This window comes from Protopterus annectens, chromosome 1.part1, assembly GCF_019279795.1.
Source record: "Protopterus annectens isolate FY-2018-M chromosome 1.part1, PAN1.0, whole genome shotgun sequence".
Classification (NCBI taxonomy): domain Eukaryota; kingdom Metazoa; phylum Chordata; order Ceratodontiformes; family Protopteridae; genus Protopterus; species Protopterus annectens.
The window spans coordinates 10,770,285-10,788,725 of record NC_056726.1 but is presented as its reverse complement, the minus strand read 5'-3'; the positions used below and the strand labels follow the sequence as shown (position 1 = coordinate 10,788,725).

At 43.2% G+C, this 18,441-nt stretch overlaps 1 protein-coding gene across 1 annotated transcript in view; it reads left to right on the top strand.

The window, feature by feature from the left end:
* UBE3D (ubiquitin protein ligase E3D) overlaps nucleotides 1-18,441 on the top strand; it is a 1,088,056-nt gene that overhangs the window by 885,700 nt on the left and 183,915 nt on the right. The window lies entirely within an intron of this gene.

Sequence of the window (18,441 nt, the reverse complement as noted above, 5' to 3'; positions counted from 1 at the left end):
CAAGGGGCTATTTTGGATGTTCATTTTGACATCAGTGAGATGAAGTGGCAGTTAAGATTAGATGCCTCAGTGTTTCCTGGAATTAATGAGTATATTAGCATTGCTCCAATTTTAAAATTAAGGCACTTCTTAGGGTGAGACATTGTTTAGTTTATTGTGTGTTGTAGTTTTTAATATATATACCTGTATTTATAATTGTATACATATATGTGTATTTGTCAGGACTATTCATTTATATATATATATATATATATATATATATATATATATATATATATATATATATATATATATATATATACACATGTTTTTGATATGTATTTTTACATATATATATATATATATATATATATATATATATATATTCTTTTCATATTTGAAAGAATGTGTAGAGTTCATTTATTTTTTCATATTTTTCATATATTTTTTGAATTAAAAATTCTTTTGTATGTTAATGAATGTTTTTTAGAAGTAATATTGTATGCTCAGGTTGTATTAACTAATGTGCATGTGATGCTGTGCTTAATTAGTTTGACAGTATTTAAAGCTGTTGGTTTTATCATTTCATTGTTCTGAAGAAGTCTGAAAATAAAAGACGAAACCTAGGTCAAATTCGTTTGGTGTGTGGTTGATAGCAGTTTGCAGTCTCAAGTGTTGGTCGGACTGGGCTCTTTTGTGTTCATTTGTCGGTGTTGTTTTAGTCGTTTATTGGTATGGAAAGTGTGGAACCAGGTCCGGACATTGTGGGGCTGTTGGAGCGTATCAACCAACAATTGGCTGAGCATACATTGCAAATTAAGCAGTTGGTAGACAAGCAACAATGTGTGGTTAATTCTGGTGGATGTTCTGGGAGTCTTGGTGTCTCATCAACCCAGTCCACACCTAGAGCTTTGGTGGCTGCAGTTTCAGATTTGGGTCTTCGTGAGGTGAATACCGGTGAGAGGGCCCAAAATGTGGCTATGACAAGCAATGGTGTGGTGGAGAACTGTAACAATAATGTGGATAAAATGCAGTGGAAGATCAACAAATACAATTTTCAGCAGGACTGTGGGGTTAGTAATAATGCAAATAAAGTTAATAAGTCTTTGGTTGAATGCATAAAAGACTTTGAGAAAAAACTATTAGCTATGAAGAAATTGCAGATTGAGAACTGTTATTTACATAAAAATATTCAAATGGGTTTGGTCCCACGAGGGTTGCGGGCCTGGAAGTATCCTAATGGAATAGAAGGTAAAAAAGAAATAATAGCGGAGGTGCATCAATTATATGATAGAACTGGGTTAGAGCTTATGAATATAATTATTAAGTAAAATGACCAACTCATTGCTCGTTATTTGGCTGAGCTTGAAGGTGAAAATGAGTTTATTTTGGCAGACCTCAATTTTGAACATTATTCAACCAATTACAACAATATGTTGGCGAGTATTGATTCACATTGTTCATTTATTTATCAAAGAAAATCCAATAAAATAGTTCGAGATACTGAAGAATATAAAAACAAAAAGGTGTATCCACTTTCAGAGGGTAACCGTGGTTACTGGAGACACCCAGCCAACCAGGAGTCAGATTTGAGACCGGAAGTGACGAGTAAGTCGGACAGCTATAATGGAGGGGCCGATTTGGCGGAATCCCCTTTAGATGGAGGCCTGAGGCGGTCGGAGAGGTTGAGGAATCGCGAGCAAGGAGGCCAGCGATGCAACGGCAACAAGCACTACAAATATCAGAGACAGGGGCAACAGCGCAACGTGGGTCAAAGCGAATGGAGAAGATAGTCGCTAATGGACTTCCTTTTGCAGTAAGTGGGACTTTTAACCAGCCCAATAATGTTGTTGAGGTTGGGACTTGTGAGCTTAGTTCCCCTTTTGAACGGCATGATACTGGCACCAATAACTCTAATTGTTCTTTGTTGACTGATCAGCAGCTTGATGTTAGTGCATTGAAGTGCACAAATTTGTTTTGTGTGAATAATGGATTTACTACTGCTAATTCAGAAGTTGAAATGTCTTTTAATGATATCGCTGCAAATAGTAATATTTGGTCTTATAGTGGTTTGGCTGGTAATCAAACAGCTGATTCGATTGTTGATCTGAGTATGTATTCTGTTCATGAATTTTCATGTAATGGGATTCATGAGTTGATGAGCAATGTTGATTTTTGTACATCTGGAACACATAATGATGCAAGTAAAGGGCATTACCATCAGTCTATAGTTTCAGTTGATAGTTATTTTGTTCAGTCTTCCTTTGATGATGTTAATTTGGATGAGCAGTTAACCCAGTTATTAGAAGTAATTGATGGTGAACGTGGATATGATAATGCTGCTTTATTAAATAATCCTGTTGTTGTTAGTAATAGCTATGATGACTATAGAGTGTATAATTATTCTAGTAAAGTGATTAATAAGGAGCATGTTGAATTATTATCTAAAGGTTCTACCATTGTCCCAGTAGCAAAAGGGAATTTAAGTGATATTCTTATTGACTTGAAATTGTTAACCAGAAAAATTAATCTCAAGCTAATGTTTCAGGGCACTACAGATAGAGCTGCGGATTTGCTTAGAAAACCTAGTAAATTTATTCCCCTTCAAATAGTATTGTTAGCACTTTATGAGCAGGTTTGTGAGTTGGATATAAGGGAATATATTACTAAAAGTAGGAATTATGCTGAAAGCAAGACTTTCGATAAGATAATAATCTAAGTAGTGATGAACAAAAATTATTAAATGAGTTAATTAGTGACAGGTCAATTAGGTTTATGAAGCCCGATAAGGGCAGTGGTACGGTTATCATGGATAGAAATGATTATACTGATTATATGTTGGTTATGTTGAATGGAGAGACATATGATGAAAGTAGTTTAAATCAAGTGAATATAGCCTATTCTAAGATAGATTTATTAATGCAAGGGCAGATTGATGAGTCTAAATATTATTTCTTAAAAAATGAGCATGCTGTGGTAAGTAGTATTTTTGGTATCCTCAAAATACATAAAGGATTGGATAATGTTAAGATGTGAGAGTGTTCAATCTCGCCGTTTGTTCTTACACACGGGTTCGGAGCCGATCCTCGGCTCCGAGTCGGCCGCATAGCAAAGCTCTGCATCTTAGAGAAGCTCGAGACCAGGCTATATCCCACAATCCTCTCTGCCATTACTCAGATCTAGTTTGCCGCTGCAACAGATCACATCGACGAGAGCTCGGACCAGAGAGATTTTTGTTATATTACAGATAAGATTCTTATCTTTCTTGTTTAAAAAGTTCTTAAAGTTCTTAAAGTTAGTTTTTAATATAGTGCTAGTGTGTGTGTGTGTGTGTGTGTGTGTGTGTGTGTGTGTGTGTGTGTGTGTGTGTGTGTGTGTGTGTGTGTTCTTGTAGTTAATCCTGTAATATTCTTATAGGTTCCCTTTTGTGGCCTACCTCCTTTTTCCCACCTTATAGTAATACTTATATATATATATATATATATATATATATATATATATATATATATATATATATATATATATATATAAATATTTACTTAGCAGTTATTAGTTATTCTAGCCAGTGTCTTAAAATATTTCCTAGTAGAGTGTCTTACTTCTACCGGTTATGTCAGAGAAAGCCAAATCCGGCTTTAAAAGATGTCAGTGTGAACAGAAAATGTCCATCACTGACAACCACACTTCCTGGGTTTACTGTCTTGGCCCGCTCCACCTACAAGAGGATTGCTCCATATGCCATTCCTTTAGCGGGAGGGTCATGACAGATAGACGCAGGAAAATTATAGATAGGGGACTACTGAAGCCTGCCATCCAGGAGGCTTTGGATAAATCCGACCAGGCTTCTAAGTCCTCGAAGGGGTCGAAGATGTTGGAGCCCATGTCATCGGCTCAGAGTTCATCTTCAAAAGTTCGTTCACCGGTTCCACAGACTTCGGGGCCAAGCGTCAAACATTTGTCTTTCACTGAGCCCCAGGTCTTGGAACTGGTGTCGGAGCTACCGCCACCGTCCATTCTTCGGTCGGTGCCATCTTCAGCCCCTTCGACCCGATCTTCCAGACCGTTATCCGATACAGATGTGGATCGTGTCATGCAGAAACTCATGGACAACACGGCCCTTTCCAAGTTGATTGCAGTTTCCTCCCTACTGGTGTCGAAATTAGAAGGCCTCCCTATATCTCCAACAGGTCCTCCTTCGAGACCCATCTAGTCTTCGGAGCCGGGAGAAGACGAGCCGATGATAGTGGAGCCCTCAGTGCCGAAACCGTCCATTGCACGATCGACACCATTGACTTCGACTCCTTCGGAACCTGTAGGTGAGTCGCGGAGCCAACGATCTCTCCTCGGTTCTGGGACCGAAAGTCATACCGAACTTTCGGTGCCGACTCTCCCTCTCAGGACTTCGGCGCAGATTGGCTCGGCTCCGTCCTCGGGGTCGGGGCCCACGGCCCCCGTGTCTGGGATGCTTCCATGTTCTTCGGAACCGGGGGAGTCCTTGGCCTGGGGTTCAGGGGTTTTTGACCTTATGAGGAAGGTTTTGTCTGCACAGACAACCACTTCATCGGAGGCGTCTTCTCCCTCCCCTAAGAGGCCGCTTTCTGTTTCTGCCCCCACGACCCATCCAAAGTGTAGAGCACCATTGCCTCAGCCACCCCCAGAGGGTGCCCCCTGTTCCTCGGAGGCCTCACCAGAAGCCCCGTCCGTTGAGGTTCCGAGGAAAAGACTGTGCAAGAGGAGGCACATAGATTCCCCGCAAGAATCTCTAACATCTGACACTGACTTGGATGAGGCAGAGGGGTCCCCAAAATCCCCCTCTGAGGATGTCTCATTTGCGGACATCTTGGAGATCTTAAAACAGAGGGGTGATTGGCAGTCCCTAGCCCCCACTGAGGACGAGTCGGTGCTGCTGAAGGCTTTTGGTGCTCAACCTTCTACCTCCTGGGTTACTCCGCCCTTCGATGAGTTAATGGATTTAATTGCTCGAAGGGCATGGGAGACACCGGACACAGTGGAACCGGTCCCTCGAAAACCGAGCAAATTTATCACCGCCCCCCAGGACAAGGGTTATCTCACCAAGGGAGTTCCGGTCGACGCTATGGTGGTGGCGGCAGCCACTAAAAAGGAGATGTCTGAGTCTTCCTCTTCTGTTCATCCTCCTAATAAGGATTCTAGGACTATGGACAGATATGGGAAGCACGTTTTTAGTTCAGCGACTTTTTCCATGCGTTCGCTAAACTATTTGACACATTTTACACGTCTGCAGAGGGATCTCATCAAGGAGCTGGGAGATACCCTCCAGGGTAACACAGATGCTGCTGTTTCAGATAAGGTAACAGCACAGCTTAACACCCTTACCTCCCTAGTGAACTCATCCATGAGGCTCATCTCGTATGTGGCTGAAGGATCGAGTAGAGCTGCAGCTTCAGCGATTGCTCTACGAAGACAATCCTGGATGCGGCTGTGCTCATTTGCAGAAGCCTTCAAGTCTTCCTTCGCCAACGCCCCCTTTGATGGTGCCACTCTCTTTGGGCCCAAAGTGAAGGAGACACTAACTCGGTGTGAGCAAGAAGGAAAGACTCTGTCTGCTGTCGGAGTCCGTTTTTCTGCTCCAACTAGACCGTACCCCAAAGGGCAACGAGGCGGAAAAATGTGGTTCCGTAAAACCCAGGGATCTTTCCAGGCCACACAGAGTGATGCCCCCTCCAGAGGCGGGGGGGGGGAGGGGTAGAAATGGAAGACGTCGCCCCGGCGGTAGAGGGGGTCCGCAGAACCAAGGCGACAGGGATCCTGTCCCTGGTAAGCCTTTCCAGCACTCCTGAACTGGGGCCCGACTGTCCTGCTCTGGAGTCAGTCGGGGGTCGCTTGGCTTTATACCCACAGGCCTGGCTAACTCTTACCTCGGACTCTTGGGTAAAAAGCATTGTAACCAGAGGATACAAAATCCCCTTTGTATCAACTCCACCCCAACAAAGAAGGTTTCCAGATGTGCCACCCCATGTGCGAGGCCCAGCAGCAATAGAAATTTCAAAGCTGCTCGAAAAAAGAGTCATCCAACCAGTCCCGGCGGACCAAAGAGAATCCGGAACTTACTCAAGGTTCTCTTTAGTTCCAAAAAAGACAGGGGACTGGAGACCGATTTTGGATCTCAGCAATCTCAACACCTTCGTGAAGAAGGAAAAGTTCCGGATGGTCACGCTTCAATCGATCCTTCCATTTTTACAGAAGGACGACTGGATGTGCTCGATAGATCTCAAGGACGCGTACTACCACATCAAAATGGCCAGACCGTCCAGAGATCACCTGCCCTTCCGGCTGGGAGCCAGTCACTTTCAATTTCGAGCCCTGCCCTTTGGGCTCACCTCAGCCCCCAGGGTATTCAGCAAATGCATGGCAGTGGTAGCGTCTCACTTGAGACGTCTAGGATTCCGGGTGTTTCCCTGTCTGGACGACTGGCTCCTCACCGCCACCACCGAGCGTCGCCTCATACAAGCCAGAGACTACACAGTCAACCTTTGTTCCTACCTAGGGATTTCAATAAACTTCGAAAAATCTGCCTTACTGCCCTCACAGCATATTTCATTCATCGGAGCAGATCTAGATACACGTTTAACACTGGTAAAGCTCCCTCCAATAAGGGCTTCATCCCTCAAGGAACAGGTTCTTCTTCTACTGCAAAGCAGGAAAGCCCCGGCCAAACTAGCGTTGAAGGTTTTGGGACTCATGGCAGCGTCCCTGATTGCAGTTCCTATGGGGAGATTGCACATGAGGCTCCTCCAATGGCTGCTGTTCACGCAGTGGTCGTTCCAGCAGTTGCCCCTAGCGCACGAGATTCTGATAACAGATTCTTGCAAACGAGACCTCTCATGGTGGGTGCACAGTCAGGATCTCACTATGGGTCGTCCGTTTGTTCTACCCAATCCGACGGCCACGATAACCACGGACGCTTCTCTGATAGGGTGGGGGGGACTATTTCAGGGAAGAACAGTCCAAGGGGAATGGTCCAACATGGAGTACAACCTGCACATAAATGTTCTGAAGATGAGGGCGGTGTTCCTGGCATTGCAACACTTTCAAACCCTCCTACCTCTAGGAACAGTAGCAGTTCAGACAGACAACATGTCTGTAGTCTGGTACATAAACAAACAGGGGGGAACCAGATCTTACCCATTATGCAGAGAGGCCATGAGAATTTGGCAATGAGCAGAGTCCACGGGTCGCTTTCTGATAGCAACACACATCCTGGGGTCATCCAACGTCATTGCGGACAGGTTGAGCAGAGCCATCCTGTTACCTCACAAGTGGTCCCTCAATCCACAGGTGGCGGAAATAATTTTCTGCAGATGGGGCCAGCCTTGCTGCAATCTATTTGCTTCCCCGATGAATACCAAATGCAGAAGCTATTTTGCCCTTCTACCCCCTCCGGGGAATGTCTCCAGGGACGCACTGATACACGATTGGCCCCCGGGTCTCCTATATGCATTTCCACCTATCCCCTTGATTCCCAAATTTCTTCAGAAAGCCAGGAACCTGGAAAGGACAATTATACTCATAGCCCCATTCTGGCTTCGACAGATATGGTTCCCCTTTCTTCGAGCCCATCAAACAGAGGAACCGTGGATCCTGGACCCAGTACCAGATCTACTGACCCATTCATCGGGAGTACTTCACCCGTCTCTTCTATCCCTCAAACTAGCAGCTTGGCTGCTCCACTTCCCTGCCTAGCCAGGTCTGAGCTACTTTCCCCGGCAGTTCAACGCATTCTGGTTGCCTCTCATAAAGCTTCCACTACAAAACTCTACAGGAGTAAATGGAAACGCTTTGTGTACTGGGCATCTAGCCAACACTTGGACCCCCCTAGTAGCTCCCTTACACAAAGTTCTAGAATTTCTATCTATCCTCTTTCACAAAGGAGCCTCTACTTCCACACTAAGAGTACAGTTGGCGGCCATATCCAACTACCATGTTGGTGAGGACGGTTCTCCCATTATGTCCCACAGGCTTTGTAAGGCTTTTATGAAAGGATCCTTCCATCTTCGACCGCCCATCAGAGGCCCTTTATTCCCATGGAATTTAAATTTACTATTGTCACAACTAATGTTGCCACCCTTTGAATCAGCCTCATCTTGCCTCCTGAAGTTCTTGTCGTGGAAGACACTTTTTCTCGTAGCTGTTACTTCAGCTCGAAGAGTATCAGAGCTGCAAGCACTATCAGTCAGGCCACCTTACTTAATTTTCCACCCAGATAGTCTCTCCTTGCGAACGAATCCGTCTTTCCTTCCTAAGGTATGTTCTGTCACGAATATTAACCAGTCCATAGAACTCCCTACTTTTTTCAAGAACCATACCAGCAAGTTGGAGTATATGCTGCACAAGTTGGATGTCCACAGACAACTAAGATTTTATTTGGATAGGACTAAAGATTACAGGAAAACAGATCAGCTTTTTATCGCGTTTGCAGACAATAAAAAGGGCATGGCAGTTACAAAACGTACACTATCTAAATGGCTTACTGATTGTATAGCCTTTGTATATTCTAAGTCGAATCAGGCCTTGCCTGCCAAACCTAAGGGCCATTCTACCAGATCCGTTTCCACTTCTTTGGCTCATGCAGCTCGTCTGCCTTTGGACACGATTTGTGCAGCAGCCACGTGGTCTAAACCACATACTTTCATCGCTCATTATAGGGTTGACAAAGCCTCCAAAGACAGGACATCTTTTGGTTCCACTGTGCTTAGGAACGTTCTTCCATGAGTCACTCGGGGTGACGGAGCTAGGGACGCTACCCGTGTGTAAGAACAAACGGCGAGATTGAACACTCTCACATAAAGAAGTTATGTTCTTACCATAACGTTCCATGTGGAGTGTTCATCTCGCCTTTGTTCTTACATTCCCTCCCTTCCCTCCCTCGCGTGTTTGGAAGAACGGGTAGGACTAGAGTCTGGTCGAAATGCCTTAACCCCTTCCGGGTATATTGTTTCTTGCCTCATGGTGTATATATTTACTACCCTTAGTTAATTTGTTAAGTGAGAGAGTGTCTCTGAGTTCTGTGGCAGTGTGTAGCCTTAGCACCTGAGGTTTTTGGTTGGTCTGGTTTACTTGCAAACTAGATCTGAGTAATGGCAGAGAGGATTGTGGGATATAGCCTGGTCTCGAGCTTCTCTAAGATGCAGAGCTTTGCTATGCGGCCGACTTGGAGCCGAGGATCGGCTCCGAACCCGTGTGTAAGAACAAAGGCGAGATGAACACTCCACATGGAACGTTATGGTAAGAACATAACTTCTTTTTTAGGCCCATCGTTGATGAGAAGCGTAGTAAAACATGCTTTATTAGTAAATTTTTAGATTTTCATTTACAAAGAGGAATCACATTTGATTATATTACAAGAGATTCTTGGCAGTTTTTGGATAAGCTTAAAACAGTTGAAATTAATGAGCATACTATTTTATTGACTGTTGATGTTGTCAATCTTTTTTCGGTTATACCAAATGATGTAGGTTTACAATGGCTTGAACATCAGTTATTTAAAACTGGACTCTATGATCAAGATCATATTAATGTCTTGAGCTCCCTAATGGAAGTTGTATTAAACAACAATTTCATTTTTTTTGAAGGGCATTATTTTAAGCAAGTTACAGGAGTAGCTACGGGGGCAGCATGTGCCCCCATATATGCAAATTATATTATGTCCTTTTGGGAGCAAGGGTATGTTTTTTCTAGTCGATCTAAGCAATATATTCGGCACTACACCCATTTTTTGGATGATTTATTTATTATATGGGATGGCAGTGTTGAAGAAATTAAAAGATTTGTTAATTACATCAACAATACAGTATATTTTTTGAAATTTACTCATGCCTTTAGTAAGGATGAGTTGGCTTATTTGGATGTCAACTTGAAAATTGATGCAGTTAAGCATGTTTTGGTTTCTAACATATATAGGAAACCTACTTTTTCAAATTCCTATCTTAGTTATTCTAGCTGGCCTCCTGGCCATCAGAAAAAAGCTATAATTAAAGGTCAGATGGTCAGAGCTGCTAGAATGGTTAGTGATGATTTGGATTTTGTGAATGAGATTGAATTTATTAAGAGCATGTTCATTAAAAGGGGATATCCTGTTGATTTATGTCAAAATATAAGTGATGAGGTTAAGCGAAAGAGAACTGATGGAACCTATAGAGCCCTATTGACGGTGAGGAGTATTGAACACCTGTCTACGGGTGATAGGTTAGTGAATGGGACTTGTGAATATGATGTTGGAGGTGATCAGAGTGTATTGGGGGCTATTGATAAGAGTTGGATGAGTAATGTTAATGGAGTTAAAGTATCTGACATTTATTTTATTACTGCTTACTCTTATGATGCTGAACATATTGTAAATATTGTGCTGAGAAATTGGAGGTTGTTCAAACTTGATAATTTAGTATGGGATAAATTAAGTAGTTTCCCAAAATGTGTGTTTAAAAAGGGAAAGTCCTTTACGCAGTTGTTGGAAAGGGGAGAGGTCCTTGCTCGAAATGCTACTGATAGGCCAAAGGGCAATTTTAAGTGTGAGAGATGCAGTATGTGCCATTACATCATGCATACAGATTCTAGGATTTTAGCGGCTGGTACATTGATTAGATTACATGGTCATTATGACTGCCATACAAAAAATGTGGTTTATGTAGGTAAATGTTGTCAATGTCCAGCATTTTATGTTGGGAAAACCAGCAGGGCCTTTAGGGATAGAATCAGCGAGCATATTTCAGACATTAAGCATATGAGAAGGACCAACGCACTGGTTAGGCACATTGAATTGCTTAGTGGGCATGAATTTAAATTTTGTGTGATACAGAATATGGTTAAAGATGGCCAAGCGGCTATTTTGGATGTTCATCTTGATGTCATTGAGATGAAGTGGCAGTTAAGATTAGATGCCACAGTGTTTCCTGGAATTAATGATTATATTAGCATTGCTCCAATTTTAAAATTAAGGCACATCTTAGGGTGAGAAATTATTTAGTTTATTGTGTGTTGTAGTTTTTAATATATATACATGTATTTATAATTGTATACATATATGTGTATTTGTCAGGACTATACATTTTTATGTATTTTTATATATATACACATGTTTTTAATATGTATTTTTACATATATATATATATATATATATATATATATATATATTTTTTTTTTTTTTTTTTTCATATTTGAAAGAAGGTGTAGAGTTCATTTATTTTTTCATATTTTTTCATATATTTCATATATTTTTTGAATTAAAAATTCTTTTGTATGTTAATGAATGGTTTTTAGAAGTAATATTGTATGCTCAGGTTGTATTAATTAATGTGCATGTGATGCTGTGCTTAATTAGTTTGAGAGTATTTAAAGCTGTTGTTGGTTTTATCATTTCATTGTTCTGAAGAAGTCTGAAAATAAAAGACGAAACCTAGGTCAAATTCGTTTGGTGTGTGGTTGATAGCAGTTTGCAGTCTCCAGTGTTGGTCAGACTGGGCTCTTTTGTGTTCATTTTATTCCAGAGTGAAGGGAGCCTCTGGGTTATGAATCTGTCCCTCCAGCATGTCCTATTTATTTCAGTGCTGAGGTTCAAGTCTCTCGAGCGTGTAGCTCGATGGCATTTGGATTTTCTGAGGTGCAGCATGTCCATTAATTCTGGGTTGGACATGGCTTTATACGTCAGGCACAGATCGCCTCTGAGCAGGCAGTATGCCACTGAGTAGAGCTGGAGTTTCTTTAACTGGGCAGCATATGGCATCTGTTTGAGCCCTTTGATCCTCTTGGTGAGGTACTTTTGGGGTCTTTCCAGTTGCTGCAGGTGTCTGGTAAGGTACTTCCCAAAAGGGGCATTGTACTCAATTATGGGCCTGATGAGGGATGAGTAAAGAGGCACGATGACCTCCCCTGATCTAGATGTGAATCCCTTCATGATTAGGTGGGCTATATAAAATGTTTTTCTAACCAATTTGGCCACGTGGTTGTCGAATGAGAGATTGCTATCAACTTGGGTCCCCAGGTTCCTAATTACTTCTTCCGTACTTAATGGATTACCATTTATGAGGTAATTTGTGGGCACTTTGTTTTTGCCGAAGGGGATGATTATACACTTTTTGGCGTTTAGCTTGAGGCCATGGCTCTGGCACCAGTTGTCTGTTTCTATGAGGCCCTTTTGTAGGATGCTTGTGTTGGCTAGAGAGTCGATTATGGCGCCCAGTTTGCAGTCATCTGCAAACTTGGTCAGCCACAGTCCTTCCGTGTTGGCCTGTACTTCCGAGAAATATATACCAAACAAGAGAGGTCGCAGGACTGAGCCTTGTGGGATGCCACTTGTAACTGGTTTGGAGTCTGACATGGCTCCAGCAATTCTAACCATGTGGGTTCTGTCCTTGAGCCAGTTTGCAAACCATCTAGTGACATAGGGGTTTATATTTAAGTTGGTGAGCTTATCTATAATGCCCGAGTGGGGTATTGTATCGAAGGCTTTTGCGAGGTCCAGGTAGGCTGTGTGGGCCGCCTTCCCCTCGTCAATGGCCTTGGTGACTGTTTCAAAGAAATCAACCAGGTTTAAGAAGCAGGATCTGCCCTTAACAAAGCCGAACTGGGTAGGGTCCAGTGTCTGTAGGTCCCCAATATCTTTATTTATGAGGCACCACCTTTGTGGAGAGGGACCACTGTTGCTGTACGCCACTCTTTGGGTACATATCCTGTAGTAAGGCTGAGATTGAACAGTAGTTTTATGTTTGGGTTTAGTTCTTCTTGGAGTTCATGTAGGACGCAGCCCGGGACACCGTCTGATCCCATTGATGCTGTGTTTTTTGCTTTGGAGAGGGCAGCTCTTACCTGAGCATCTGAGATGTCAGAGGGGCAGCACTCTGCTGGGATAGATATTTGCCCTTTTGGTGGGGAAGGGGGGTGGAGTTTGCGCTGAACCTGTCAGCTAGGATGTTGGCAATGTCTGTGGGCTTGGTGTATTTTTTGTCATTTTGGACTAATTCTGAGCATATCTGGGAATTCCCACCCAGGTTCCTAACCTAACTAAAGAAAGCCTTGTGATTATCCTTAGTGTCCTGTGCAATTTTTCTCTCGAAGCTGGCCTTAGACGATTTTATGAGTGCTCATAGTTTTTTGCTAATACTGATCAGAGATGCCTTCCCTTTTTGGGATTTTGCTCTATCATGTAGTAGCTTCCTCCTTCTATTGTATAGTTTGTTTATGGCTGGGGTCCACCAGACAGGACGCCTGCCTTTGGAGGATTGGGTATTGGTTTTGTTTGGGATTGCATGATCCATGCATTCCTGAAGGTGTTCATAGAATGCGTTTATAAAGGATTCTTTGGTCTGGGCTGTATATTCCACAGGCCCAGGGGCTTTGAAGGATTCCACCTCGGTTTTGAGGAGTGTGAAATTTGCTTTAGAGAAGTTTTTCACTGTGGTTTTCTGGGCAGTGGCTGGGGGCGGGATGTGAATATCTAGTGAGATTAGTTTATGCTCTGATCTTACCAGTGAGGGATGCACTTCTGGTCTGGAGCATAGAGTCCCCATGTTGGTGATGATCAGGTCCAGTATGTTTTCCCCTCTTGTGGGAGTGGTAACAAGTTGTTCCATAGCATTTGAGTTTATAAATTCTAGGAACCTTTGGGCTAGGGTGTTGGAGCTAGAGTAATGCTCCCAGTCTATGTTTGGGTAGTTGAAGTTGCCCAATATAATGGTGTTGGAGAGACCTTCATATTTTCCAGTGTTCTCAGGAAGGCCGAGTGGGATTGCTGGGTTTGGGAGGGTGGTCTGTAGCAGGCTATAAACTGGAAGGCAGTTTTACCCATTGTTAGTTGCACATGGATAGTCTCTGATGCTTTGTGCTGTGCCACCAACCTGGAGGTGTGGACATCTTTGACGAATATTAATACTCCCCCTCCTTTTGTGGATCGGTCCAAGTTTTGGGGCCGAAAAACATGGTATGAGGTATAATCTGGTAGTGCTGGGATGCTCTCGGGAGCCTTGAACCAGGTTTCTGTTACTGCACAGATATCGATGTTCTCCATGCTAAGGAGAGTTTCGAGTGTGTGCATCTTGAGGTTTAGACATCTGGCATTGAGTAGCATTACTCTTAGTTTCTTATCCGTTGTGATACCTATGGAGGTGGGTTTGTCTTTTGAGCCTTGCCTTGAAAAGGCACTATGGGGGTGGCAAGAGCCTTTGCCAATATCCGAAAACCCAGGGGTGACAGGTGCAAGCCATCCCTAGTGAAGCATCGTGGCTTGTCAAGCATGTCATCCCAGGCTGACAGGCATTGGATCCCCCATGAATGACACCAATACTTAAGCCAATTGTTGAAATTGATCATGTTGTCTTCATATTGTGGTATCATTCTTGGTGAGGGTAAGATGCTACTCAAGGTCAGGGTCATACCAGCCTGGGCTACATGCTCAGAGAGCTCCTCTATGTCTCTTTTCATGTAGTCCAGGGAGGTACGTCTCAGGTCATTCACACCAGCATGGACAATGACTGAGTCATATTTGTACTTGCCTTGGAGTGACCTACGTGCTTGTCTTATGTGGCGGATCCTAGCGCCCGACAGGCAGCTCACCGTGACCTTCTCCTTGTTCACCCTGGTGAGCGGGACGTCAGTGTGCCTGACGATAGATTCACCTATTACAAGTGTATCAGGTGTGTAATTTAGCCTTAAGGGCTGTGACTGTTCGGCACACCGGCTTTGTGAGCTATGTGTTGCACGTGTTTTGTTTTGGGGTAGCGGTTGCTTGGGTGTCTGCTTTGGAGGTCTCTGTTGCTTAGGCAGATTTTTATTTAGAGTCTCCGAGTATGTTTTTGTGTGTTTATTTGTTTGGTTTGCTGTCGTGGTAGGTCTATGTGAGATTGGAATTGTAGTGAGTGTGGTTTCCTTTGCCTCCGGTATGGCTATATGGTTGCATCTCTCACATGTGTTGGAATTTGTTGGGAGGAGGTGAGGGTTGTCTGTGTAAATGAGGCAGTTGTAACACTGCCTCAAGATTCCCAGATTCACCAGCTGGACCGGAGAGGAGATTGACAACTGACCTTTGGACATGCTAGAATAGTATTGGGAATTCCTTTATAATTGAAAAAAGGGCCAATAGGGAACAAGGTACTCAAGGGGAGTTTGTGAGGGTGTAGTGCTTTTAATTTTTTAGTGCTGACTTATATAATTGCTTTAGTGAGCAAGTGCCAGGCTTTAGAGTAGGAATAGGGTGTTTATTATGAGAACTAGATCAGTTCTAAGGGAAAAAGTGAAGAGCAGACTTTGTGGAGCCGAGAATGGTTTAAACCCAATTAAGCGGCGTTGCCTGATGCTGCGCTATGCGCAAAATTGCGCAAAGCCACGCTAAAGCGGGTTTTATACAGGGGGGACTTGAAAGAGCTAGAAATTGGCCCAAAACGGCCAGTAGACTACCAGATTATTGTGCTGGAAACACTCCTCCAGGGATAGATAGGCTGCTCTAAGCTCCCCACTGCCACTGGTGAACAAAGAAGCCTCCCTTTATCCAAGAAAGGAAATGGTCAACACAGGAACTTTCCAAAAGTCCAGAATACAGCAAAGCCTGTATTTGGACTGCTCTAGGTCAGGAAAGACGGGAAACAAGGATCATTTTTTTTTTCTTTTTTGCAACAAACAGCAGGAAAATGTAATAAATATGTAACACAGGCTAGCGCACATGAGTGTGTAGCCTCAACAGGTAAATGCAACAAACAGGGCAAACTTTAAAAGTGCAGGTGCAAAAACAACTTTAAACAGTTTAAAACAGTTCAAGAAGCAGAAATACTTGCAGTTTAGCTAGATCGGACAGTCGCCCAGGTAGTAGCAGCAAAAAAAAAACACTTTTATCAGGTTAGCAGTTGCTCTTTTAGCCTCTCTGCTGCTAGCACCACTCTAAAGGACCATGAGGAGCTTGGCTGAGTAGTAACAAGCGCAAACACCGTGCCAAAGCGGGTTTTATACAGGGGGACTTGAAAGAGCTAGAAATTGGCCCAAAACGGCCAATAGACTACCAGATTCTTGTGCTGGTAACACTCCTCCAGGGATAGATAGGCTGCTCTAAGCTCCCCACTGCCACTGGTGAACAAAGAAGCCTCCCGTTATCCAAGAAAGGAAATAGGCAACACAGGAACTTTCCAAAAGTCCAGAATACAGCAAAGCCTGTATTTGGACTACTCTAGGTCAGGAAAGATGGGAAACAAGGATATTTTTTTTTGCAACAAACAGCAGGAAAATGCAATAAATATGTAACACAGGCTAGCGCACTTGAGTGTGTAGCCTCAACAGGTAAATGCAACAAACAGGACAAACTTTAAAAGTGCAGGTGCAAAAACAACTTTAAACAGTTTAAAACAGTTCAAGAAGCAGAAATACTTGCAGTTTAGCTAGATCGGACAGTCGCCCAGGTAGTAGCAGGGAAAAAAAACACTTATCAGGTTAGCAGTCACTCTTTTATCCTCTCTGCTGCTAGCACCACTCTGCAGGACCACAAGGAGCTTGGCTTAGTAGTAACAAGCGCAAAAAACGTGCCAAAGCGGGTTTTATACAGGGGGACTTGAAAGAGCTAGAAATTGCCCCAAAACGGCCAATAGACTACCAGATTCTTGTGCTGGGAACACTCCTCCAGGGATAGATAGGCTGCTCTAAGCTCCCCACTGCCACTGGTGAACAAAGAAGCCTCCCTTTATCCAAAAAAAGGAAATGGGCAACACAGGAACTTTCCAAACGTCCAGAATACAGCAAAGCCTGTATTTGGACTACTCTAGATCAGGAAAGACGGGAAACAAGGATATTTTTTTTTTCTTTTTTGCAACAAACAGCAGGAAAATGCAATAAATATGTAACACAGGCTAGCGCACTTGAGTGTGTAGCCTCAACAGGTAAATGCAACAAACAGGACAAACTTTAAAAGTGCAGGTGCAAAAACAACTTTAAACAGTTTAAAACAGTTCAAGAATGCAGAAATACTTGCAGTTTAGCTAGATCGGACAATCGCCCAGGTAGTAGCAAGAAAAAAACACTTTTATCAGGTTAGCAGTCGCTCTTTTAGCCTCTCTGCTGCTAGCACCACTCTGCAGGACCACGAGGAGCTTGGCTGAGTAGTAACAAGCGCAAAAACCGTGCCAAAGCGGGTTTTATACAGGGGGACTTGAAAGAGCTAGAAATTGGCCCAAAACGACCAATAGACTACCAGATTCTTGTGCTGGGAACACTCCTCCAGGGATAGATAGGCTGCTCTAAGCTCCCCACTGCCACTGGTGAACAAAGAAGCCTCCCTTTATCCAAGAAAGGAAATGGGCAACACAGGAACTTTCCAAAAGTCCAGAATACAGCAAAGCCTGTATTTGGACTACTCTAGTTCAGGAACGATGGGAAACAAGGATAATTTTTTTTTTCTTTTTTGCAACAAACAGCAGGAAAATGCAATAAATATGTAACACAGGCTAGCACACTTGAGTGTGTAGCCTCAACAGGTAAATGCAACAAACAGGACAAACTTTAAAAGAGCAGGTCCAAAAACAACTTTAAACAGTTTAAAACAGTTCAAGAAGCAGAAATACTTGCAGTTTAGCTAGATCGGACAGTCGCCCAGGTAGTAGCAGGAAAAAAAACATTTTTATCAAGTTAGCAGTCGCTCTTTTATCCTCTCTGCTTCTAGCACCATTCTGCAGGACCACGAGGAGCTTGGCTGAGTAGTAACAAGCGCAAAAAAACGTGCCAAAGCGGGTTTTATACAGGGGGACTTGAAAGAGCTAGAAATTGGCCCAAAACGGCCAATAGACTACCAGATTCTTGTGCTGGGAACACTCCTCCAGGAATAGATAGGCTGCTCTAAGCTCCCCACTGCCACTGGTGAAGAAAGAAGCCCCCGTTTATCCAAGAAAGGAAATGGGCAACACAGGAACTTTCCAAAAGTCCAGAATACAGCAACACCTGTATTTGGACTACTCTAGGTCAGGAAAGGCGGGAAACAAGGATAATTTTTTTGTTTTTCTTTCTTTTTTTGCAACAAACAGCAGGAAAATGCAATAAATATGTAACACAGGCTAGCGCACTTGAATGTGTAGCCTCAACAGGTAAATGCAACAAACAGGACAAACTTTAAATTTCAAGCGCAAAAGCACGCTAAAGCTGGCTTTAAAGCAGGGGGTTAGAAGAGATAGGAAATGGCCCAAAATGGCCAATAAGCTACAGGTCACTGGGCTGGAACCACTCCTCAAGGGACAGATAGGCTGCTCAGAGCTCCCCACTCTCACTGGTGGACAAAGAAGCTTCCTCCTATCCAAATAAGGATATGGGCAACACAGGAACTATGACACAGCCCAGAGATCAGCAATATCTGAAGACTGGACTATTCCAGTTCAGTAAAGGCGGGAAACAAGGATTTTATTTTTTTTACATTCTAAGTCTTAATGTAAAATAACTGGCCTGAAGCCCAAGTGCTTTAACCAGAAT